This window comes from Arvicanthis niloticus, chromosome 12 (assembly GCF_011762505.2).
Source record: "Arvicanthis niloticus isolate mArvNil1 chromosome 12, mArvNil1.pat.X, whole genome shotgun sequence".
In the NCBI taxonomy this organism is placed as follows: domain Eukaryota; kingdom Metazoa; phylum Chordata; class Mammalia; order Rodentia; family Muridae; genus Arvicanthis; species Arvicanthis niloticus.
In genome coordinates, this window is record NC_047669.1 from 30,938,616 (window position 1) to 30,961,233 (window position 22,618).

The window sequence follows — 22,618 nt, forward strand, 5'->3', positions numbered from 1 at the left end:
ATTTTTGAGAAAATGAGACATACTTTTTACATGAACTTCAAGGATACATAAAAAGACAAGTGCCTTAAGTTTTATTGGTCACATACACTGTTAGTATTAGCTGAATGCTTTTCTGTGATTATACATGTAGGTATATATTTTGCAGTAAAAAAAAAAAGAGTTAATAAATACTTTCACCATACCTGGAGAGAGAGAGAGAGAGAGAGAGAGAGAGAGAGAGAGAGAGAGAGAGAGAGAGAGAGAGAGAGAGCTCAGTGGTTAAGAGTAATAGTTGCTTTTTTTAGAGGATCTGGGATCTGTTCATGGCACCCACAAAATGGCTCACAACTCCAGTTCCAGGGGATCTAACACCTTTTCTGGTCTTTACAGGCACTGTACACAGGTGCAGTGCAAAAACATGTGTGTTGCAAAAACATACATGCAAGCAAAATACACTCAGACACACATAAAATAAAAAATAGTTTCATCTAAAAATTTAATTTTAAATAAAATATCACTTTTATTTCTGTTTTAAACTAGAACAAGAAACTGAAGTTATTTCTGAATTTGAGATTAAAAATACCTTTATCATATGCAGACTAAGTGGACACAGTATGAATTAAAGACTGGATGATAATCAACCATAAGGGTAGGTTTGTCAGCTATAAAAAAAATGTACCACACCACTGGTGTTATGTGGTCATCTGGTTATTTTTTCTGGGAAAGCAAAGAATCAATGAAGAGGCACACATAGTTATACAGAAACTTATTAAGCAAAGCATAGCAAGCACTGCAAAAGAGGTTAGAATGGATTTTCTTAAAGAAGGTGGGTGTAGAAACATTCTGAGTCCCATGCTTTATGTTTCAAAAAAGTTTTATTAATATTCATTGGGTGAATATTAATATTGAATATTCACTGATTCTTGTGGTGGATAGCCCTAGCCTCTTGTTGTCATGGTAACTCCACTCCTGGGAGGGGCTGCGAAGGAGGAGTGAATCTTGTAAACCTTCTGTCCAATCAAATTTGTTAAATAAAGGCTACAGCCAGTGATTGGGCAGTAGAAGAGGAGTGGGAGAAGCCAGAGGCAGGAAAAGGGGAGGAGAGGAGGAGAGAGAAGAAGAGAAGGCAGCGTGAGGGGAGTTGGGAGTTGGTCGAAGCTAGAGGGCAGTTGTTGGAGAGAGAGAAGACGAAGAAGGCCTTGACCTAGGAAACTGCAAGTTGTTAAGAGCTCTCATAGCCCGGGAATAGTGTAGTTTAATGGTAAATCTGCCCAATCTAGGCATGCAGCATTCATTGGATACTTATTGACTTGTGTCGTTATTCTCTGGACTCCCTATGGGCAAAAGATTTACCGCAACAGATTCTTCTGAACCATGATGCACCAAATAGATGTACCTTTCAGATATTTCTTACCATAGTCCTAAAAACCTAAAACTTTAAAATTGTTGTTTTACCATTAAGCTGAGGCTGAGGTTTTGTTAGAGGTTGTCAGGCAGTTCAGCAATGTCTGAGGCTTGGGCTGTCTTATATGATCTGCTTCCCCCAGCTGCACAAAACACATCTGTGTTCCCATGAATAATAAGGAATGTGGATGATGGGGGAGTCTACGGTTGTGTAGAGGGCAGAGGTATTAGAAATGCTTTGTGCTTTCCATTTCATTTTACTGTAAACTTAAAACTAAAATATAATTGCTTCCTAGTCCCTGCTTCTCTATAATAGACTTCATTTTAGCAGAAATTTTCTGGCCTACCATAATATGTAAGATACTTGACAAATTTAAAAGAACCATAATAAACAAAGAGACATCTACACAAAACACTTATTTAAATGAGCCTGGAGTACTTCCCTCCATATTTTCTTAAGAGTTATTAAAAAATTTCATTAAATGTATGCATGTGTGTCTGTGTGGGTGTATGTGCACATGAATGCAATTGTATGTAGAGGTCAAAAGAGGGCTTCAGATCCCCTGGAGCTGGAGTTATAGGAGGTTACAGGCTGCCTGATTGGTGCAGGGAAGTGAACTCAGGTCTTCTGAATGAACAGTGCATGCTGCTAACTGCTGACCCACTCTCCAGCTCCTATCATTTTTAAAAAGAAAAACATACCTTTATTACATTGTAAGGTGCTAAAGGAATTCTTTAAAACACAAAAATAAGAGAGTGAGCCATATTCAATAACTGTCATTTTTGCCACTAAAAAGGAACATTTGTAAAACTGTTTTCACCTTTATACTGTGTCCATTGACCTCATTTCTTTACAGATAAGAAGTTATTCTATTACTTTATGTGCATGTGTATTTTGCCCGCATGTATGCATGTGCACCATGTGTATGTACCTGCAGAAGCCACAATAGGCTACCAGACCCTTTGGCACTGGAGTTGCAGATGGTTGAAAGCCATCTGATGTGGGTGCTGGGAATCAGACTCAGTTTCCTTGGGAAAACACTACAGGCTCTTAAATGTTGAGCCAACATTTTTCCTATTTATTTATTTATTTATTTATTTGTTTGTTTATTTTAGATCTGTAAACTTTGTTATAGATCTTCAGGTAGGATAAAGTAAATCCCATGACTGCTCACTTTGGTTCACAGTGTCTGTTTCTTTTGTGATGCTATTTATTAAAATGTGGTGAGATCAGACAAAGCAAAGTCACCAGGACTAGTGCTCATTCTGAGTGACAGAAGCAAAATAGATCCAACCCTCAGGAACAAACCAAATTCTGACTGATTATCAAAACCGTTTGGAGGTGTTAATAGGTTGAACATTATGTTTGTCAAAGGTCAGGAAGACATAGCACCTGCGAGCCTTTGAGCAAATTAGCATGTGGGTCAGATGAGAATTGAACAAAGAGCTCAAGAGATCTCAAAGTACGAAATGATTACATGCTTTACACGTATGTGTGGTCTTTTTACTCATGCAATTAATGCTATTACACGAAATGGTTTATTTGTGGTGAAAATATCTGTGAAAACATCAGCCCAAACAGGAAATCCATGTGGTTAAGTATTTAAATGTTGTATGGGGCCCTGTAGAGAAGCAGGTGAGGAAGGGCTAAAGGGCTGTCCAGAGCAGTGGGGGATGGTGATACAGGTAGTCTGTGAAGGAGGGCAGAGACCAGAGAACCTGACATGTTCCAGAAGAAGAAGATGGCAAAGGCACTTGTGGTGAAAGGCTGTCACCTTGAAAATGAACAGATGTTCTGTGTAGGAGATAGTTTATCTGTCTTCAATAAAAACAAGCAGAGTTTAGCTTCTGAGGTCAGCAGGGCTTCAGGGATTGGGGTACAAATGCAAGTTGTCAGAAACTGCAGTATAGAAATGGCTCCAAACCATTTCAAAGCAAATCTACTGGGTCATATCAGTAAAAAGTGGCAGGCTCATAGCTCTGGAGCACTGCTCTTCCACCCAGGCAATAACTAAGCTGCCCCCAGTGTACATATTGAGAACTCTGAGACTGATTATGACAATGAGAGGAGAGCTGCTGAACTTCAGGAAGAGAAGGGTTGGCATCTTAACTCACTTGCCTACCACTCCCCTCCTAGCTGGCTAGTGACCATTGGACTGGAAGGAAACTCAACAGCCCTTTTCCTGAAGAACTGTCTTTTGTTTTTTTAGCCATCAGAGAAATGCAAATCCAAACCACTTTGAGGCTCCATCTCATCCCAGCCAGAATAGCTGGGATCAAGTAAACAAATTACAAACACTGATGTGGATGTGGGAAAGAGGAAACTTTTAAATTTATTTTTATTTTTTATACTAGACATTTAATTGGAAATTCATACATATTATTTAATAGAAAAATAAGTTAGAAGGAAGAAGAGACTTGTCCAGAGGTCACTAAGGTAATAGGTACATGCAGATACAAATTCACGTCAAAAGAGGAAACTTTATTCACTCACTGCTGGTGAGAGTGTAAACTGGTGTCCTCACTATCAAGTGGAGCTACCATGTAACTCAGCTATATCACTGCAATGTATAGGCCCAAATGACTCAATATTTTAGCACAGTTATTTGTGCACATCTATGTTTATTGCTGTATTAGTCATAATAGCAAGAAACGAAAAGGGTCTACATTCTATTAACAGATTAAGGCAGTAAAAATGTGGTGTTATACTTACTTCAGAGCACTGTCCTGTCAGCTTACAATAATCATTCTATTAGGTGCTTGCCATGATGGAAGCCCCCCTCTCCCAATTTGCCTCCATTTTCTATAAAACCTTGTTCCAATGAGACTTCAGGGCTGCTTTACCAAACTGTCTGGTGGGTCTGCAGTGAGCAAGCCCAAACTCGAGTTTTTAATAATGAGAGCCCAATGTGGTTACTTCAGATATGGCTCCTCGGTGGTCTTTTGGGATTCACGACTGCTTCCTGGCACAATAGGAGACCATGAGTGGAGAACAGGAAGTAGTGAGAATGTGAGTAGGATGTCACATGTGACTTGGGAGTGGAAGGTGGACTATATCCTGGGGATAGGACCGTGAAAGGGAGGGTGAGCAAAAGGTGTGTGGGGAGGAAAACAACAAGACACATTTTTGCTTGAAAACAGCCATGCTTAAACATAATTCTTTGTATGATAATAAAAATAAGTAATTGTATTTTTGTATGTAACCTGTCTGGTGGTTTTCAGGTACCTGCTTTTGTTGCTACTACTTTAGAACCATTGGAGGCCTGAAGTAGACTCTTGAGTGGATTTGTAAAACCCCACTTACAGACAGCTATCTTAGTGAGGAATTGAAACCTAGGATAAGCAGGTGGGAGACCAAAAACAGGGAAGGGAAGAAGCTGAAGACTGAAATGCAGCAAGGTTTTGAGGTGGCTATGAATTCTGAAAACTTCCCATATAGGCAGGGGTTTTGAAACTCTATCAAAAAAAAAAAAAAGTAAGAAAAGAAAAGAAAAGAAAAGAAAAGAAAAGAAAAGAAAAGAAAAAGTAACTATCTACATACCTAAGCCTGGATACATGTTCTGAAAAGAGCTGAGAAGGCCCTGCGTGGTCCCCTATGTCTTACATTCAGGCAAGCAGGGAATGTAGTATTAAGTAGATGTACAAATGCCCTAAGAGATACACAGGGAGCACCTGAAAAGTAGAAAACACTTTTTGACATATAGTTTTCCAAGGAAATCATTCTCAAATCTGTAGCAGATTACCAAGCTAACAGAAATGTCAGCAGGCCTAAATAATGAGGACTATAAACCTTAAAAAATAATTTAGAAAATTCAGTAGACAACAGAGAAGAAGTGACCACCATCAGCAAAAACCCTAAGAGAGAGGAGACAGAAAGAGAGAGAGAGAGAGAGAGAGAGAGAGAGAGAGAGAGAGAGAGAGAGAGGAGAGAAAAGGGGAGAGAGAGACAGGGTGAAAGGGAGGGGAGAGAGAGGAAGAAGAAGAAGAAGAAGAAGAAGAAGAAGAAGAAGAAGAAGAAGAAGAAGAAGAAGAAGAAGAAGAAGAAGAAGCTAAACTCTAGTTAGCTACATTATGATATAATATGCAAACGTTTATTTTTACCAATTAAAAATGAGGAATTCAAAGAAACAGGGAATCCTGGCCTACACACAGGGAAGTATAAAATGTCTCTTCAGAAACACAGATAACTTACCTAATTATTGACAAGATTAATTTAAGCATTTTGAGTCTGTTCAAAGAGATGAAGAAAACCACAGGCAGAGAAACAAAAGCAGAGGAGTGCAATTTCCACCAAATAAAAGATCAAGTGTGAGAGAGACTAATAGAAATTCTGGAGCTGCAGAGAACAGTAACTAAGCTAAAAGACTCTCGAGAGATGCTGCACAGAGAATCTGAATATGCCAAGGAAGTGGAGTGCATGTCGTGGGGCAGGCTTGAGCTGAAGAAAAAAAGGTAGGCGGGGCTTCAGTCTGTTGGGGTTGTATTCTGAGCATAGATGATGAGCAGAGAGCAGAGAGGTGAAAAGAGAGGAGAAGCCACCATGGGGTAAGTGAGTCATGAGAACATGGCCTTGAGGGTTGGCCAAGTGGATAAGAGTGGGCCAGACAGAACATGGTTATCTCGGGGTTATTAACAGGGAAGTAGACAAAATAGCACAGAGGGTTGATATCTGCCCAGGGCTTTAGGCTATTATAAATATAGAGCTTTTAGTGTCTTTTATATGGGAACTGAATGTTCCAAGGAGGGGTAGAAACCTCTGGATAATTTTAGCACAAACAGAAAAAGAATTTCTCTCTCTCTCTCTCTCTCTCTCTCTCTCTCTCTCTCTCTCTCTTGTCTCTCTCTCTGTCTCTCTCTCCCTGTCTCTCATCCCTAATCTCTCACCTATCTCTCACCTATCTATCTATCTATCTATCTATCTATCTATCTATCTATCTATCTATCATCTAAATATCTATTTATCTACCAATCTTCTATCCATCATCTATCTATTGTCTGTTTATTGATTTGTTTAGTTATGTGTTGTTTATTTTGGGTTCTTCAAAACAGGGTTTGTCTGTATAGCCCTAGTTATCATGGAACTCCCTCTGTAGACCAGGCTGGCCTCAAACTCAGAGGTTCATCTGATTATTTCTCCTGAATGCTAGAATGTAAGGCATGTGCCATCACCACCTGGCAAAGAGTCTGTTTTTAATGAAAAGGATAAAAGTATCATCGTGCAGATAATCATGTCTTGTGAGCCATGCCTCATGTAACAAGTGGGGTTATTAAAACTATACAGTCCCAGAGGCTTCCCCGCCCTGCCTTGCTTTGCACACAGTGCTGTCCTCCACAGCTTCAGCTTGCTGTACCCTGTTGTTGGGTGCAAGGCTGTGTGACCCTGCACAGCAGGTTTCTCTGTCTTTGAGCTGACAGTGAAAGTTCTGTCTTTCAGCTCTTCCACTGTCTTTCTGATGTGTTTTGTCATTGCAAGAGTCTCTACATTTTTAAATACAGGAATAAAGAAGCTGGTCCTTTAAAACTGTCTAGCTTCTGGACATCTCTCTTGATTCTTACATAAGAAGAACATCCTTGTCTTTGCTTTTGTCTTCCTATGAATGTTTATCTAATGAATGGCAACACCCATACTTCTTTTCATTTGGGTACCAGTTACACTGGACTATGGCCCAACACTGTATATTTTCACTTTAACTAATTGCAGAGGAAATGATTTTTTTTTTTTAAAGGCTACATTCTTCAGTATTGGGACAATGTTTTAAAATAAAAAGGAAATGTCAGGCAGGCAAGTTAACTTTGTATAGGAAGTATTTATTTAAAGCCTCACACTATTCCTTTATTTGTAGATATTTAGCCAAGAAAATGGGTGCAGATAGACACTAAAATGTATGTGCAAATAAATAATTATCATAGAAGCTTCATATATGTTAGTAACTAAATAGATCAATTCAAATTCACAGAGAAACTGATGAGTAAGTTACCATATATTCTTTGGTAAGTCCAAGCCAGCACACAGGGATGAACTCAGTGAAGCATTTCATTTATGTGAAGCTCATTAACCAACAAAATGAGCAAATGCCATAGGTGTTAGAGCTGTGTTTGCTTCTTGAGAAGCAATACCAAGGAAAGGCATGTTGGGAGCTGTGAGTCACAAAACCACTATCTTAGTTTGGAAATTTTGGAAATGCATGTCCAGGTTCATGTAGATGTACAGATTCATCAGCTGTACACAGAAGGCTTGCTCATTTTCTAGTATATGATTTACCCTTTAAAAACTACTGCCTTAAAAGGGAATTGCCATAAACTGTATTTTAATGTTTTAATAACTCAAGAGAATGAATGAGCTATGCCTTGGCTTCTTTCTTTATCTTTCAGCAAACATCACTGCCATTTTCTCCTGTGCAGGCTTAGTCATCCAACTAGCAGCAGACTGGAGATGAAGATAAAAATAGAAGAAATGAGAAAGAAAAATTACTCTTAAATCCATGAGCTGTGTAAACAAGTTGATGAAGCTGTAATCACTGAGTCCACCCACGAGGTTACGATTTGTGTTTAACTAGATTCCATCCCAGATGCATGCCTTGGGAAGGACTCCTGCTTTGACCTTGCTGATCTTTACTGATATTTTGATGTCTGGTAAGTCTGACATCCTGAAATTTTAGGAAATGAAATTGTCTTTGATTTTAACACTGGACTATAATAATCCTCCTGCCTCAGCCTCTCCTGATTGCTCGAATTACATGAATACACCTTTGTTGCAAGCTGATAGGACCAATATATTTATTTTTTTCTTCTTTTTATTTCTTTTAAATACATTTCAGATTTTATCCCCTCACCCCATTCCCCCTACCACCCAGAACCCCCCTATCCCATCCCCCCTCCTGCCTCCACAGGGTGTGCCCCAACTACCCCCCACTCCCCTCCCCACCCACCAATTCCTCCCCCCTCGGTGTTCAGCCTTCATGGGACCAGGGATCTCCTCTCCCTCCCATGCTGGACAAGGCCATCCTTCCCTAGGTATACAACTGAAGTCATGGGTGCCTCCCTTTGTGTTCCCGGGCTGGTGGTTTAGACCCTGGGGAGCTCTGGTTGGCTGGCTCTGTTGCTCTCCTCTTGGGGCCACCAACCCTTTCAGCTTCTTCAGTCCTCTAACTTCTTCATTGGGAGCCCTTGATCAGATCAATGGGTAGCTGCGAGCATCCTCCTCTGGATATGTCAGACTCTGGCAGACCTTCCAGGAGGCAGCTGCATCAGGCTCCTGTCAACATGCATTTCCTGACATCCATATAGGCATCTACCTTTGGTGACTGCACATGGGATGGATATCAAGATAGAGTGGTCTCCCGATGGCCCCTCCTTGACTTTCTGTCTCTCACGTTGTCACCTTATTTGCTCTGTTGAGCATTCTGTCACTCCTTCCAAGAAGGACTGAGGCATCCACATTTCGTCTTCCTTCTTCATGAGCTTCATGTAGTCAGTTAGTTGAATTTTGGCTATTTCAAGCTTTTGGGCTAACATCTGCTTATCAGTGAGTAAATACCATGTGTGTACTTTTGTGATTGGGTTACCTCACTCAGGATGATATTTTCCAATTCCATCCATTTACCTAAGAATTTCTCAAATTCATTATTTTTAATAGCTGAGTAGTACTCCATTGTGTAAATGTACCACATTGTTTTGTATCCATTCCTCTGTTGAAGGACATCTGGGTCTTTTCCAGCTTCTGGCTATTATAAATAAGGCTGCTATGAACATAGTGGAGCATATGTCCTTGTTATATGTTGGAGCATCTTCTGAGTATATACCCAGGAGTGGTATAGCTGGGTCCTCAGGTAGTGTTATGTCCAGTTTTCTGAGGAACCGCCAGACTGATTTCCAGAGTGGTTGTACCAGCTTACGTTCTCACAAACAATGGAGGAGTGTTCCTCTTTCTCCACATCCTCGCCAGCTTCTACCATCACTTGAATTTCTTATCTTAACCATTTTGACTGGTGTGAGGTGGTATCTCAGGGTTGTTTTAATTTGCATTTCCCTGATGACTAAGGATGTTGAGCATTTCTTAAGTTGCTTCTCGGCCATTTGAATTTCCTCAGTTGAGAATTCTTTGTTTAGCTCTGTACCCCATTTTTAATAGGGTTATTTGGTTGTTTGGAGTCTAATTTTTTGAGTTCTTTGTATATCTTGGATATTAGCCCTCTATCAGATCTGGGATTGGTAATGCTCTTTTCCCAATCTGTTGGTTGCTGTTTTGTCTTGTTGACAGTATCTTTTGCCTTACAGAAGCTTTGCAATTTGATGACGTCCCATTTGTCAATTCTTGATCTTAGAGCATAAGCCATTGGTGTTCTGTTCAGGAAATTTCCCCCTGTGCCTAAGTATTTGAGGGTCTTCCCCACCTTCTCTTCTATTAGTTTCAGTGTATCTGGTTTTATGTGAAGGGATAGGACCAATTTAACACTCTATCATTTACATTTAAGTTGATTATTCTTGACAAACAGGTTTTCAACAAAAATTTTCTACAAATATCAAAGAGATTATTCTATTAATCATTGTCATGCATTTCAAGATGTGTGACTGCCTGAAAAATAAATGATTTACTAGATTTCTGGCTTCATCTTTATTTTTTTGTCTTTTATATATTTGTTTATTTATTGGATATTTTATTTACATTTCGGATGCCATCCCCTTTCCCCATTTCCCCTCCCTAGAAAACCCCTATCTCATACCCACTTCTCCTTTTGCTTTCATACAATTTTCTTAATGTTAACCAATGGCTTTATAAATTTGGTAATGCTCAATATCAATCAGAAGTGTAACCTAATACCCAACCTAGATATATCAACTATCTTTGACTGGCGGAGACATGTGAACATCTGCCTCCATGTCTGACACCCCTCTCTCTTTCTCTCTCATCACCTAGTTCCTCCTCTCCTTCTCCTCCCACCTTAGCTCCTCCTACATATCACCCTTCCTGTTAAAATAAAACTTTTCTCTCAAAATACAGTTAGAGCATAACTATACCAATTTATGTCAGTAAGGTGCAAGATAGACCTAATACCCAGTCCATCATTTTGTTGACTAATCAGAACCTCTGTTATCTCTCCTAAATAAAAGACTTAGTTCTGAACCTGGCTTTTTTTTTTCTTGGTTTTAGTATGAATGTCAGCTGAAAACCATCCTCTCAAATCTTTTGTCTCAAAGGAAATAGTAAGGATTGGCTATGAGACTATAAGTTTTCAACCCCATTAGAAATCCAGAATGACTGAGTTAACTGAAATTATGGGAAGCACAAAGCATAGCTTCTAAAACATAGCCAATTTATAGAGATCGCTGAACACCTGGACACTCCCTATACTACAGAACGTTGGAGCATCTGATCTTCATCCTTCTGGCCCAGGATCATCTGACAGACCTAGTGATGCAGAATTATTAAGGGCTGATTACTCTGTCTTAGCAGATATAATCAGTCGACTATTCTGCAAGTGTGTCCTTTTCTGGACAGTGATTTGTCTGTAGATGGAAAGAGGCAATTCTTGCCTAGTGGCTGACTCACCACAATTATAACTCCAAAGATGCTCAATTTTTTCTTAGAATCCAAGACAGGAAGCTGTCAGGAGCAGACAGGTCTCTAATCAAAATGAACACTAATACAGAAATGTTTGTAACATCAATTCTGTGGATTTCTGATGTTTTGAAAACCAACTATTTATGTAAGGCAATCTTGACTGTTGTCTGTTAACTCCTCTCAGCTATTTCTAAAGAAAATATAGAAAACACCCTAACAATAAACTCAAAGCCATGAATTTTCTATAAACCCTTAACTCACTGGCTAACCATCTCAAATAAGTTAAAAAAGTTAAAGAAGGACTGGGTCTAAGCCTTGTACTCCTGAGTGTGTTATACAGGTCCCATGCCTATGATAGTAACAATATTCATCTCACTTTTATATTAATAAGAAACTCATACCAATGAAAACCTTAAATTTGAAATCAAAGTAAATTTTGTACCATTTAAGAAATTATAACTTTATCTTAATAACAATTATACATATTTCTACCAGTAGGTTATGGCTATGTAATAAATCCTAGTTAATCCTCCCTGTTCCACCAAAACCACTACTTTCCCCCAGAAAGACAGCCCAATATTAACCACTTCAGTCCCCAAGCCCAGGGAATAGGGGCGCCAACTCTTCATTAACTTCTTCAAGCTGATTATGGGTGTTGAGATATTAGAAGAGGGGTTGGAGGAAGAGTAAATTGATAAGCCTCTGATGTCTGTGTCTTCACTGAATCCAGCTGGAATTCCAGGACATCAGAGGTTCAAGCAGGTCTGCTCAGCTTGCCTGATGAGTAGATACACCAAGGCTATGTATTCTGTAATATACAATTCTCAAAACAAATTTTAGTATCAAGATAATTGTTTGTTTGAATTCTGGAATCTAGTCTTCTGGCGGCCTGTCTCTCTCATGTCTAATTCATATAATTCTGGGAGTTTCTATGAGGGTGTGCTCCCACCATCCTCCCATTTTTGCCTTTCTGCTCTCAAATTTCCCAACATCAGGAAATCCAAACTTTCAGGCACCTAGGCCCTCCACTTCCACTGATGCCTAACCCCTTACCCCATTCCCCCACTCCAATTACTATGAGGGTGTACTCCCACCATCCTCTCATTCCCGCCTCCCTGCTCTTGCAATTCCTCAACACTAGGGAATCGAAACTTTCAGGTACCAAGGCTGTCCACTTCCACTGATGCCTGGCAAGGCCACCCTCAACTACCTATACAGGTGGAGCCATGAGTTCCCCCCTCCTTGTGTTCTTGGGCTGGAGATTTTAGAATGGCTACTCCAGCTTGTTTCTTAGGACCATTTGCTTGAAAAATTATTTTCCAGCTTTTTACTCTAAGGTAGAGTCTGTCTTTGCACTGAGGTGGGTTTCCTGTATGCAGCAAAATGCTGGGTCCCATTTATGTATCCAGTCCATTAGCCTATGTCTTTTAATTGGGGAACTGAGTCCATTGATGTTGCATTTTCTTTGACAGTTGTGTTGATATTGTCTATGGTATCTTCTGCACCTGAGATTCCCTCTTCTATCTCTTGTATTCTGTTGGTGATGCTTGTGTCTATGACTCCTGATCTCTTTCCTAGGTTTTCTATCTCCAGCATAGTCTCCCTTTGTGATTTCTTGATTGTTTCTACTTCCATTTTCATGTCCTGGATGGTTTTGTTCAATTCCTTCACCTGTTTGGTTGTGTTCTCTTGTAATTCTTTAAGGGATTTTTGTGTTTCCTCTTTAAGGGCTTCTACCTGTTTACCTGTGTTCTCCTCAAATTCTTTGAGAGTGTTATTTATGTCCTTCTTAAAGTCCTCTATCATCATCATTAGAAGTGGGTTTAAATCTGAATCTTGCATTCCTGTTGATATGGGGAATCCAGGACTTTCTAGTGTGGGAGAACTAGGTTCTAATGATGCCAAGTACCTTGGGTTACTGATGCTTATGTTCTTGCGCTTGCCTTTTGCTATCTGTATCTCCTTAGTGCTACCTGCTCTGTCCCTGACTGGAACCTGTCTTTCCTATTATCTTGGTTATATTAGAACTTTGTGGGGTAAGCGCTGGGGCCCAAAATCTGCTCAGTGCTCAAGAGCAGACAGGATGCTGCCCAGGTTAGAGATTTGGGGGCCCCGTTTCCTCTGGGTTCTTAGAGATTGTGGGCAGAGCTGCCGCCCAAGATCTGCTCAGTGCTCTGGTCCAGACCAAAGGGAACCAGTGCTCTGGACTGGGAGTGACTTCCTGGGTCCTTGTGGGTCCCAGTTACTCCCTGTTTGGAGTGAAAGTTGCTGTCTGCTTACCTAAGATACTGCCCGGGTTAGAGTTCCTGGGAGCCCAGCTTCTTCTGGGTTCTGTGTGGTTGGGGGCAGAGCTGTGTCTTGGACCTGCTCAGTTCCTGGGCCCAGACCAGAAGGAACCAGTGCTCTGGGCTGGGAGTAACTTCCTGGGTCCTTGTGGGTCCAAGTTACTCCCTGTTTGGGGCGGGCCTTGCTGTCTGTTTACTGAAGATACTGCCTGAGTTAGAGCACCTGGGATCCCCGCTTCCTTTGGGTTCTTCGAGATTGGGGGCAGAGCTGCCGCCCAAGATCTGCTCAGTGCTCTGGCCCAGCCTGGAAAGAAAAAGTGCTCAGGGCCGGGAGTGACTTTCTGGGTCCTTGTGGGTCCCAGTTACTCCCTGTTTGGGATGAACGGTGCTGTCTGCTTACCTAAGATACTGCCTGGGTTAGAGTTCCTGGGAGCCCCGCTTCCTCTGGATTGTGTGTTATTGGAGGCAGAGCTGCCGTCTTGTATCTGCTCAGTTCCTGGGCCCAGACAGGAAGGGCGAAGATTGTTGTTTTAATAAAGATTTTTCTTCCTCTGGTTGATAACTCTATGGCTCTCACTAGCAATTTTATTTCTTAGCTAAAAGTGCTAGTGTGCAGTCCAACTAACCCAACAATGGGCAGCTGTGAATGGGAAGTCAAAAAATCTAGTTTTTTGACTAGTTGCTCAGTCACATGAGGCTAGTTGTTTCAGCTGGTCTTCTTATAAGCTGGAATTCTGAAGAAGTAGATTCCAACAAAGGTCCTGGCAAGTACAGAGCAGACGAAGAAGAGCCTGGCTTCATCTTTACAGTTTACTTGTATTGAGAGAGAAATGGGGAGGGCGGTGGTGGATCTGAGAAGGGAAGCATCCAGAGTAAATTGGAGCTTAGCTAGGAGGGGGCAGTCCTCCTCCACTATAAGGGAAAGAGAGATGACATGGACTGGATGCAGGCAGTTTGTGCACTGGTGTCTGAGATTATGGAGTCTTTCTTAAAGCTTTTGAAGTAAAAGTGTTGGAAGTTACTAGTAGGAGGGGGAAGCAGAGTCTGAAATAATCCTTATGAACAGGACAGCTGAGCCTACCGTGTACAGTGCTAGAGCTCTCTGCCTTAGCTCTGTCTCTCCAGAGCCAGAGTTCCTAAACAGACTGATCAATGTAAACCAAACTCACTTTTCTTCAAATACAAAAATGCCATGTCCTTCTACTTCAAGGTGTGTAAAGTAAGTCTGAGTTCAAGTATATCATTAACAAGCCTTTTTCAACAATTAATAAAGCACGAGAGATATTTGCATGAAATTAATTTAACCTCCTCCCTCTCCTTTGTTTTAGAAACTATATATGTATGTATTCAGTGTGTGTGTGTGTGTGTGTGTGTGTGTGTGTGTGTGTGTGTGATGCACCTGTGACGCAGCATTTGTGTGGGGTCAGAAGTCAACTGTAGTAGCTGTTCTCTTTTTCTACATGGCTCCTAGGGTTCAGAATCAGGTCCTCAGGATTTGCCACATGTACCTTGGCTGCACTCCCTCTGAGCCATCTTACTGGCTCCCTAATCTTCTTAAATGTAGAGGTTTGTTTTGTGATTCAGCACATAACAAACTTTGATAAATGTACGTAGGATACTTGAAAAAATACATATCATTTACTTTAAAACTGTTTTCATAAATGCCTGTTTGGTCATTATAATTATCATTTGGTCATGATTATCATTATTAATATATACTGTCTATAATGCTTTTTTTAATAAAAAATTGTATTTACTTAGAAGCATTCAGAATGTCAACAAAACAGCCGCAATTTTTTTTTTTTTTGCAATTACAGAGTGGTATTCAGTTAACAGAACAACAATTATCTTCGTATAAGCTGCATCAGAGACAACTGAAGATGGAAAAAAAAAACCCAAAAATAAAACCAAAAGAAAAGAAAAACAAAAACCAAACAACTGTCCCCATATATAACTAATTTGTGCTGTGCACCAACAAGAACCTGCTTTGAATTTCCATGCCAATTTACAACCCCCAGACTGTACCAGGCAAGGTTAGTGGCTATGGAAAATACCACCAGGACAGGGCTATCTAAAGACACATTCGGTAGTGTGTTAACTATACAAAAAAAGACACTACAGTTTAAAAACAAATCTTACACAGCCTTACATTTCAATTTTTCTTTAAAAGGAGTGAGTTGTGTACAGGGGGGTTAAATGCTTTATAGACAAAAAAAAAAAAAACTGTGCTAGAACCAACTTATTCATCATCTTCTTCTTCATCTTCCTCTTCTTCATCCTCTTCCTCATCCTCTTCATCCTCCTCATCATCTTCCTCTTCCTTCTTTTTCTTGCTCTTTTCAGCCTTGACTACCCTCTTTTTCACTGCATCAGGTTTTCCTTTAGCTCTGTGGGCAGCAATATCCTTTTCATACTTCTCCTTCAGCTTAGCAGCCTTCTTCTTGTAGGGCTGCTTGTCATCCGCTGCAGTGTTGTTCTCTCCTAGTTTCTTTGCAACATCACCAATGGATAAGCCAGGATGCTCGCCTTTGATTTTTGGGCGGTACTCAGAACAGAACAGGAAGAAGGCCAAAGGAGGCCTCTTGGGTGCATTGGGGTCCTTGAAATTCTTTTTGGTCACCCCTTTGGGAGGGATGTAGGTTTTCATCTCTCTTTCATAACGAGCCTTGTCAGCCTTTGCCATACCTTCAAATTTCCCCTTTTCTTTAGCAGACATAGTCTTCCACCTCTCTGAGCACTTCTTGGAGAACTCTGAGAAGTTAACAGAAGCATCTGGGTGCCTCTTCTTATGCTCCTCCCGGCAGGTTTGCACAAAGAATGCATATGAGGACATTTTGCCTCTCGACTTCTTAGGATCTCCTTTGCCCATGTTTAGTTGGTTTTCCTCCGCGAGGCACAGAGTCGCCCAGTGCCCGTCCGGCTCTCGCTTGCCCCGGCGCTGTCTCTATGGAGCTCAATGTACTGCAATGGCTGTGTATAATGCTTTTTAAAGTTTTGATTGCTGTATTCTTTTCTGAGGAAGATGCACTGAAACCCCCATCAATGCTTGTGAAACAGTCCACATGTCTCTGTAATTTAGGTAAATTTTGCTTCATGTAGTTTGAAGCTTCATTACTATGTATATATTTAATCATGGAAACTAACATTGTACACTTTTTGAAATTACTAGTAACATTTTTGTTTTTCTGTTTTTAATGAGACTCTAGTTTCTTTCTTCCTCTTTCCTCTCATCTCCTTCCTTCCACTCTCTCCTGTTCTATGCAGATAATATTTTGTCTCAAAATTTTTGGTGTAGTTATGTGGTATCTTACATTACTACTGCAGTGGATCTGTAGATTGCTTTGGTAAGATGGCCATTTTCAATTTGTTAATCCTACCTACCCATGAGCATGGGAGATCTTTTCATCTTCTGAGATCTTCAGTTTCCTTCTTCAGGGACTTGAAGTTCTCATCATACAGATCTTTCAGTTTCTTGGTTAGAGTTATGCCAAGACATTTTATATTATTCTTGGCTATTGTAAAAGGTTCTGCTTTCCTAATTTTTTATTTGTCCCTTTTATCATTTGTATGAAGGAATTCCTTTGAGTTAATTGTATAACCCTCAAGTTTTCACTTCCATCTTCTTCATGATGCTCAAGCTGCTCCTCTCCTCTTTCTCACCTGTCCGACCACCACATTGTGATACTTGCACATTGTGATGGCTCCCACTGAAGGCTGACAGAGCCCTGGGTGACATTTTCCATCCATGCTGCCTGGCATGGCAGCAAGCAGGTGGGTGTCCATGGTATGCCTGTGCTGTGTGCTGGAAGACAGGTGTGTGGGTGGCATTTTGGTCCACACTACTCTGTCTGTCATTATCCTCCTGTGCTGTGATGCTTGGATTTGTTTTGATTTGATTTTTATGAGTGCTAGGCATAAGACAACATTAGTCACCAAGCCAGGCATCAACCTAGGACGAACAAAGGACTGCCATCAACTCTGCCCCTGACTGGTATAAGAATAACACCACCAAAAGGTGTCTCTTTGCCCTTTGGAGTGGGGAGGGAGATAATTTACATCCTTCGTAGGAGTGTGTGAGGGCACTCATTTCTATATCATTATTTACATGTATTGTGATTATGATACTTTCCATTTTTCTTAATTAATTTTTTATTTGATTAAAATATTGTCAAATTATTTCACTCTACCTCTCCTATCTCCAGCCAGTAATTGTTCCTGAGTATTGTGAGATTTAATCTCACTATATTTTTAATTTGCATTTATCTGGTGGCTAATAATACCAAATATTCTTATATGTTTATTATTCATTTGTATTCTTTTTTGAGAACTGTCTAATTATTTTATTAACTTATTCATTAATTGAGCTGTTTGATTTTTTTGTTACTTTATTGGATCTTTTGTATATTCTATTTATTTGTCTGCTATGAGATATAGGTAGTAAAGACTTCTCTCTTATTCTGTAGGCTGTCTTTTATCTCACTTGTTTCTTTTGCTGTACAGAAACTTCTTGACTTAATGAAATCTCTTGTCAATTGTTGGCCTTATTTCCTGAGTGACTATCACATTTGTCATTGCTATATCTTGAATGAATGTTTCCTAAGTTACTAAAGTCTTGTTTACTGCTGTATCTTGAATGTTTCTTCCACTTTTACCTCTAACAGCATCAGGAGGTTTAGGTCTCATATTAATGTCTTTGGTCCATTTGGAATTTATTCCTATATGAATGAGAGATAGAAATCTGTTCTTGTTCATCTACATGTGTATATCCGATTTTCACAGCATGGTTTGGTAAGTTTACCTTCCTCCGATGCATATATTTTAGAGTCTTTGTTAAAAATCAGGTGGTTCATCTCCACAAAATGATGGTCAGGCTCTATTGTTAGAGATTAAAACTATGTTATTCATTGAGCATGGAGAAGTTGGGCTGCTGCCTACCCAGAAACTTCATTCCTACTGACTATTGTTCATGATTCTGGAAGGTACTCTGCATGCTACCATAGGAAAAAGAGGACACCCCTAAATGGTATGTCTCTGTCAAATCCCTCCTTCCAATGCTCAGGGAAGTCTGCTGAAGAGAGGGCAGAAAAATAGCAAGAGCCAGTGGACATGGAAGATTCCAAGGATACAAGGCCTTCTAGGCATGGGTTGAAGCCAGATGGGTCCGAGTGGTGAGAGGGGAGCTGGACAAAGGCTCAACCCTAACCCAGAAGCTATCACCGAGTGATAACTGCTCACAAAGGAAAGGAGTCTCACTGAGTATGTAACTACACTTAAGGGCAGGCACCATGTCCCGCAACAGATGGTCAACACAACATGGAATCAATGGCATTTTTGGAGGCATTTTGTGTCATAATGCTTTGTCTGTGCATTTTGTCCCTTACAGGCCTTTTATTTATATATTATGCTTCCTGGTTTGCTGTTTTTATGGGATTTCTGTGCATAAGAATGTTTGTCTTTGTGTCTACTTATGTTCCTTGTGTTTTTTATATCCTTTTGTCCCCCATTTGTTTTTAGTTTATCTTATTATTATTATTTAGATGTCTGCTATTTGTTTTCTAATGAGAGAGAGCAAGAAAGGGTATGGATTTGGGTAGGTGTGGAGGATATAGGAGGAGCTAGGGAAGGGGAACCACAATTTTAATCTATTTTATGAAAGAATTTATTTTCAATTAAAATCAATCGATTGTAGCTTTGTGGTTTATAATACACCTCTTATTATTAAGAAAGGAAAGAAAGAAAAAATATGTAATTCCATCATCAGCCTCTCCCCTTGCCCACATTCTTCTCAGTCCACCCTAATCCCACTTCTGCTTTCATGTCTTGGATTCATTTTGCTTTCACATGCAACACCATCGGTCACTCACTTGGCTTATTCTTCTTAATAGCATGTCTCCTGATTGCACCTTCTTTCTATCTAATGACCGATTGTTGTTATTGTTGTTGTTGTATCCTTTTGTGTTCTTGATTGTTTGTTTTTTTCGAGACAGGGTTTCTCTGTGTAGCCCTGGCTGTCCTGGAACTCACTCTGTAGACCAGGCTGGCCTCGAACTCAGAAGTGCTAGGATTAAAGGCGTGTGCCACCACTACCCGGTTACCTTTTGTGTTCTTAGTTGAAGATTTTCTGTACTTTCATGGTCTCCTCTGATATTTACCTAGGTATTCTTTTGTTTTGTTTGAAATATACATTTATAATTAGTGCAATTTTACTATTAAAAAACATACTAGCACTTCATAGCAGTGTAGGTATTTTAGGATAACCAACAAGTCTACTTTTTCTTTCCTGTGTCTTTAATTGTTGCCTGGAAAGCATGGAAGTGTCATAGGTCAATGATTCAGAAGCTGATTATGACTTTTTTTCTTATAAAGCAGTGTATGTAGTCCAGGCTGACCTCAAATTCACAATATGGCCAGCTGCTCAGACATGATTCTCCTGTCTCTCCCTCTGTGCAACCAATCCTGGTTTTGGACCATTCTAATTGTGAACAATTCTATAGAACTCAAGGAAGATATAAAAAGAGGAAAGAGCTCTTATCCTTCTTCTAACTGTTTTGCATCATTTCTGCTGTTCAGTCACAACTACCTTGTGACTGAACAGCTGGAAGGAAGTGAGAAGATGAGCTCTTTGTGATTTTGTTTCTGTAGTTTTTTGACAATGACTGTTTTTCATCTGTGGGAAGTGTTTATTATTGGTCCAAAAAGCTTTACTTAGGGGATTAGATCTGGAGAAAGGAGTTTAATCAAGTCAGTTTATGTGGTATGACTACACTGGACCTGGCAAGGGGCTGAAAGAAGGAAGGCAGGGCTACTGTACACTATTCGGCAAAATAAAGTTACTCATGAATGAGAAACAATTGATTAATAGCTTATGAGTGCAGTTTTCAAGATATTGACATATCAGTGGTGACAAAACTTCAAGTAACTATCTTATAACCACATAAATATTTAAACACTCAAATGTAAGTATTTTCCAGGGTCAAGTTGTGTGGATCGGAATCAAACAATGCAGAAATATTCATCACCTATGGCAGAAGGTAATATTCTTGCTCATCTTATGGGAATGGAGAGTTGACCTTGCTCAGAAACAGTAAGTAATGCCTTGGTTGCTGACAGATTTAGGATGAGTAGTGGAGTTTGGTGATTTTGTGTTATGATGTGAGGGACCCTGAAAACTTGCTTCTAAACCTTTACCATTTTAGAGTGAGTGATGGGAAGACTGTGGCATTAGTACCCTCCCAGGTCATTGTAAAGAATTTCTTTGTTCATCTGATTAGGTGATCTTTATTTGAATGTGACTTGTGAGGTCCTGAGTTCCCTAAAGAAGCAAGTGATATCGAAATAGGACAGTGGAGATACTAATGCAATGTTTATCATAACCAAGCTTTATTTGCAGCAAGGTCTGTTCCTGCTAAAGAGATGATATTACTGACTTTTGTCATAAGTGATTCTGACAGATAAGTTTGTTGAGTAGTCACTGCTCAGCAAACTTGTATCCATCATAGACTCTTTACACCAGTATATAAACAATGTGAGGATTTATGGTGCAAGTTGAGCATAGCCCACATGCCTGAGGCTTTACTTCAGAAGATGAATAATGTATTCAATTCTGATAGATTAAAATAGGAAAGTGAGAAAAAATCTATTGTTGGAATACATTCATTAGTCAAGCAGTGTTCTAGTGTAACTTCACGTAAGTTACTGTGGTTATACCTAACTCACAAGGTTTCCTTTTCTCATTCTCTCTCTCTGTATCCAGTTACCACTACAGTGTCTGTACAGATAGGTACAAAGGCTCTGCTCTGCTGCCCTTCTGTTTCACTGACAAAAGCACTATTAATAACATGGATAATAACCCCCAAAGGCCAGTCCTCCTGCATAATATCCTATAAAGTGGAAACAAAGGAGACCATTAAAACCATCTGCTTGGACAGAAGCATCACCTGGGCCTCCTCACCTGACCACAGTCCTGACCTTCAGATCAGTGCAGTGGCCCTCCAGCATGAGGGGAATTACTCATGTGAGATAGTAATACCTACAGGGAATTACAGAAAAGTCTATGACTTACAAGTGCTGGGTAAGTGACAATGTTACATATTGTGCTATTTCAGGTCACCAATTTTCTTTTCTTTTCTTTTTTTTTCTTATTTTTTTATTGGGTATTATTGGATTTCTTTCTTCAGAGACTTGAATTTCTTGTCATACAGATCTTTCACTTGCTTGGTTAGATTCACACCAAGATATTTTATATTATTTGTGACTATTGTGAAGGGTGTCATTTCTCTAATTTCTTTTTCAGCCTGTTTATCTTTCGAGTAGAGGAAGGCTACTGATTTGTTTGAGTTGATTTTTATATCCAGCCACTTTGCTGAAGTTGTTTATCAGGTTTAGGAGTTCTCTGGTGGAAGTTTTAGGGTCACTTAAGTATACTATCATATCATCTGTAAATAGTGAAATTTTGACTTCTTCCTTTCACATTTGTATCCCGCTGACTTCCTCTTGTTGTCTAATTGCTCTGGCTAGGACTTCCAGTACCATATTGAATAGGTAGGGTGAGAGTTGGCAGCCTTGTCTAGTCCCTGATCTTAGTGGGATTGCTTCAAGGTTCTCTCCATTTAGTTTGATGTTGGCTAAAGGCTTGCTGTATATTGCTTTTACTATGTTTAGGTATGTGCCTTGAATTCCTGTTCTTTCCAAGACTTTTAACATGAAGGGATATTGAATTTTGTCACATGCTTTCTCAGTATCTAGTAAGATGATCATATGGTTTCTTTCTTTGAGTTTGTTTATGTAGTGGATTACATTGATGGATTTCCAAATATTAAACCATCCCTGCATTCCTGGGGTAAAGCCTACTTCATCATGATGAATGATTGTTTTGATGTGTTCTTGGATTCAGTTTGCAAGAATTTTATTTTTGTATTTTTGCATCAATATTCATAAGAGAGATTGGTCTGAAGTTCTCTTTCTTTGTTGGGTCTTTGTGAGGTTTAGGTATGAGCATAATTGTAGCTTCATAGAACAAATTGGGTAGTGTTCCTTCTGTTTCTGTTCTGTGGAATAGTGTGAATAGAATTGGTATTAGGTCTTCCTTGAAGGTCTGATAGAATTCTGTACTAAAACCATCTGGTCCCAGACTTTTTTTGGTGGGGAGACTTTTAATGACTGCTTCTATTTCTTTAGAGGTTATGGGACTGTTTAGATGGTTTGTCTGCTCCTGATTTAACTTTGGTATCTGGTATCTGTCTAGAAAATTGTCCATTTCATCCAGATTTTCCAATTTTGTTGAATATAGGCCTTTGTAGTAGAATCTGATGATTTTTTAAATTTCCTCTGTTTCTGTTATGTCTCCCTTTTCAGTTCTGATTTTATTAATTTGGATACTGTCTCTGTG

At 39.7% G+C, this 22,618-nt stretch overlaps 1 long non-coding RNA gene and 1 pseudogene across 1 annotated transcript; one reads left to right on the top strand and one right to left on the bottom strand.

Annotated features, from left to right (window-relative positions):
* Positions 1–7,930: 7,930 nt before the first annotated feature.
* LOC143444060 (uncharacterized) lies at positions 7,931–21,096 on the top strand. The gene is made up of 3 exons (XR_013113588.1): positions 7,931–8,016; positions 20,202–20,314; positions 20,984–21,096. It is a non-coding gene; the product is annotated as an uncharacterized LOC143444060 (long non-coding RNA).
* On the bottom strand, positions 14,978–16,224 carry LOC117717870 (high mobility group protein B1 pseudogene; annotated as a pseudogene).
* Positions 21,097–22,618: the final 1,522 nt, after the last annotated feature.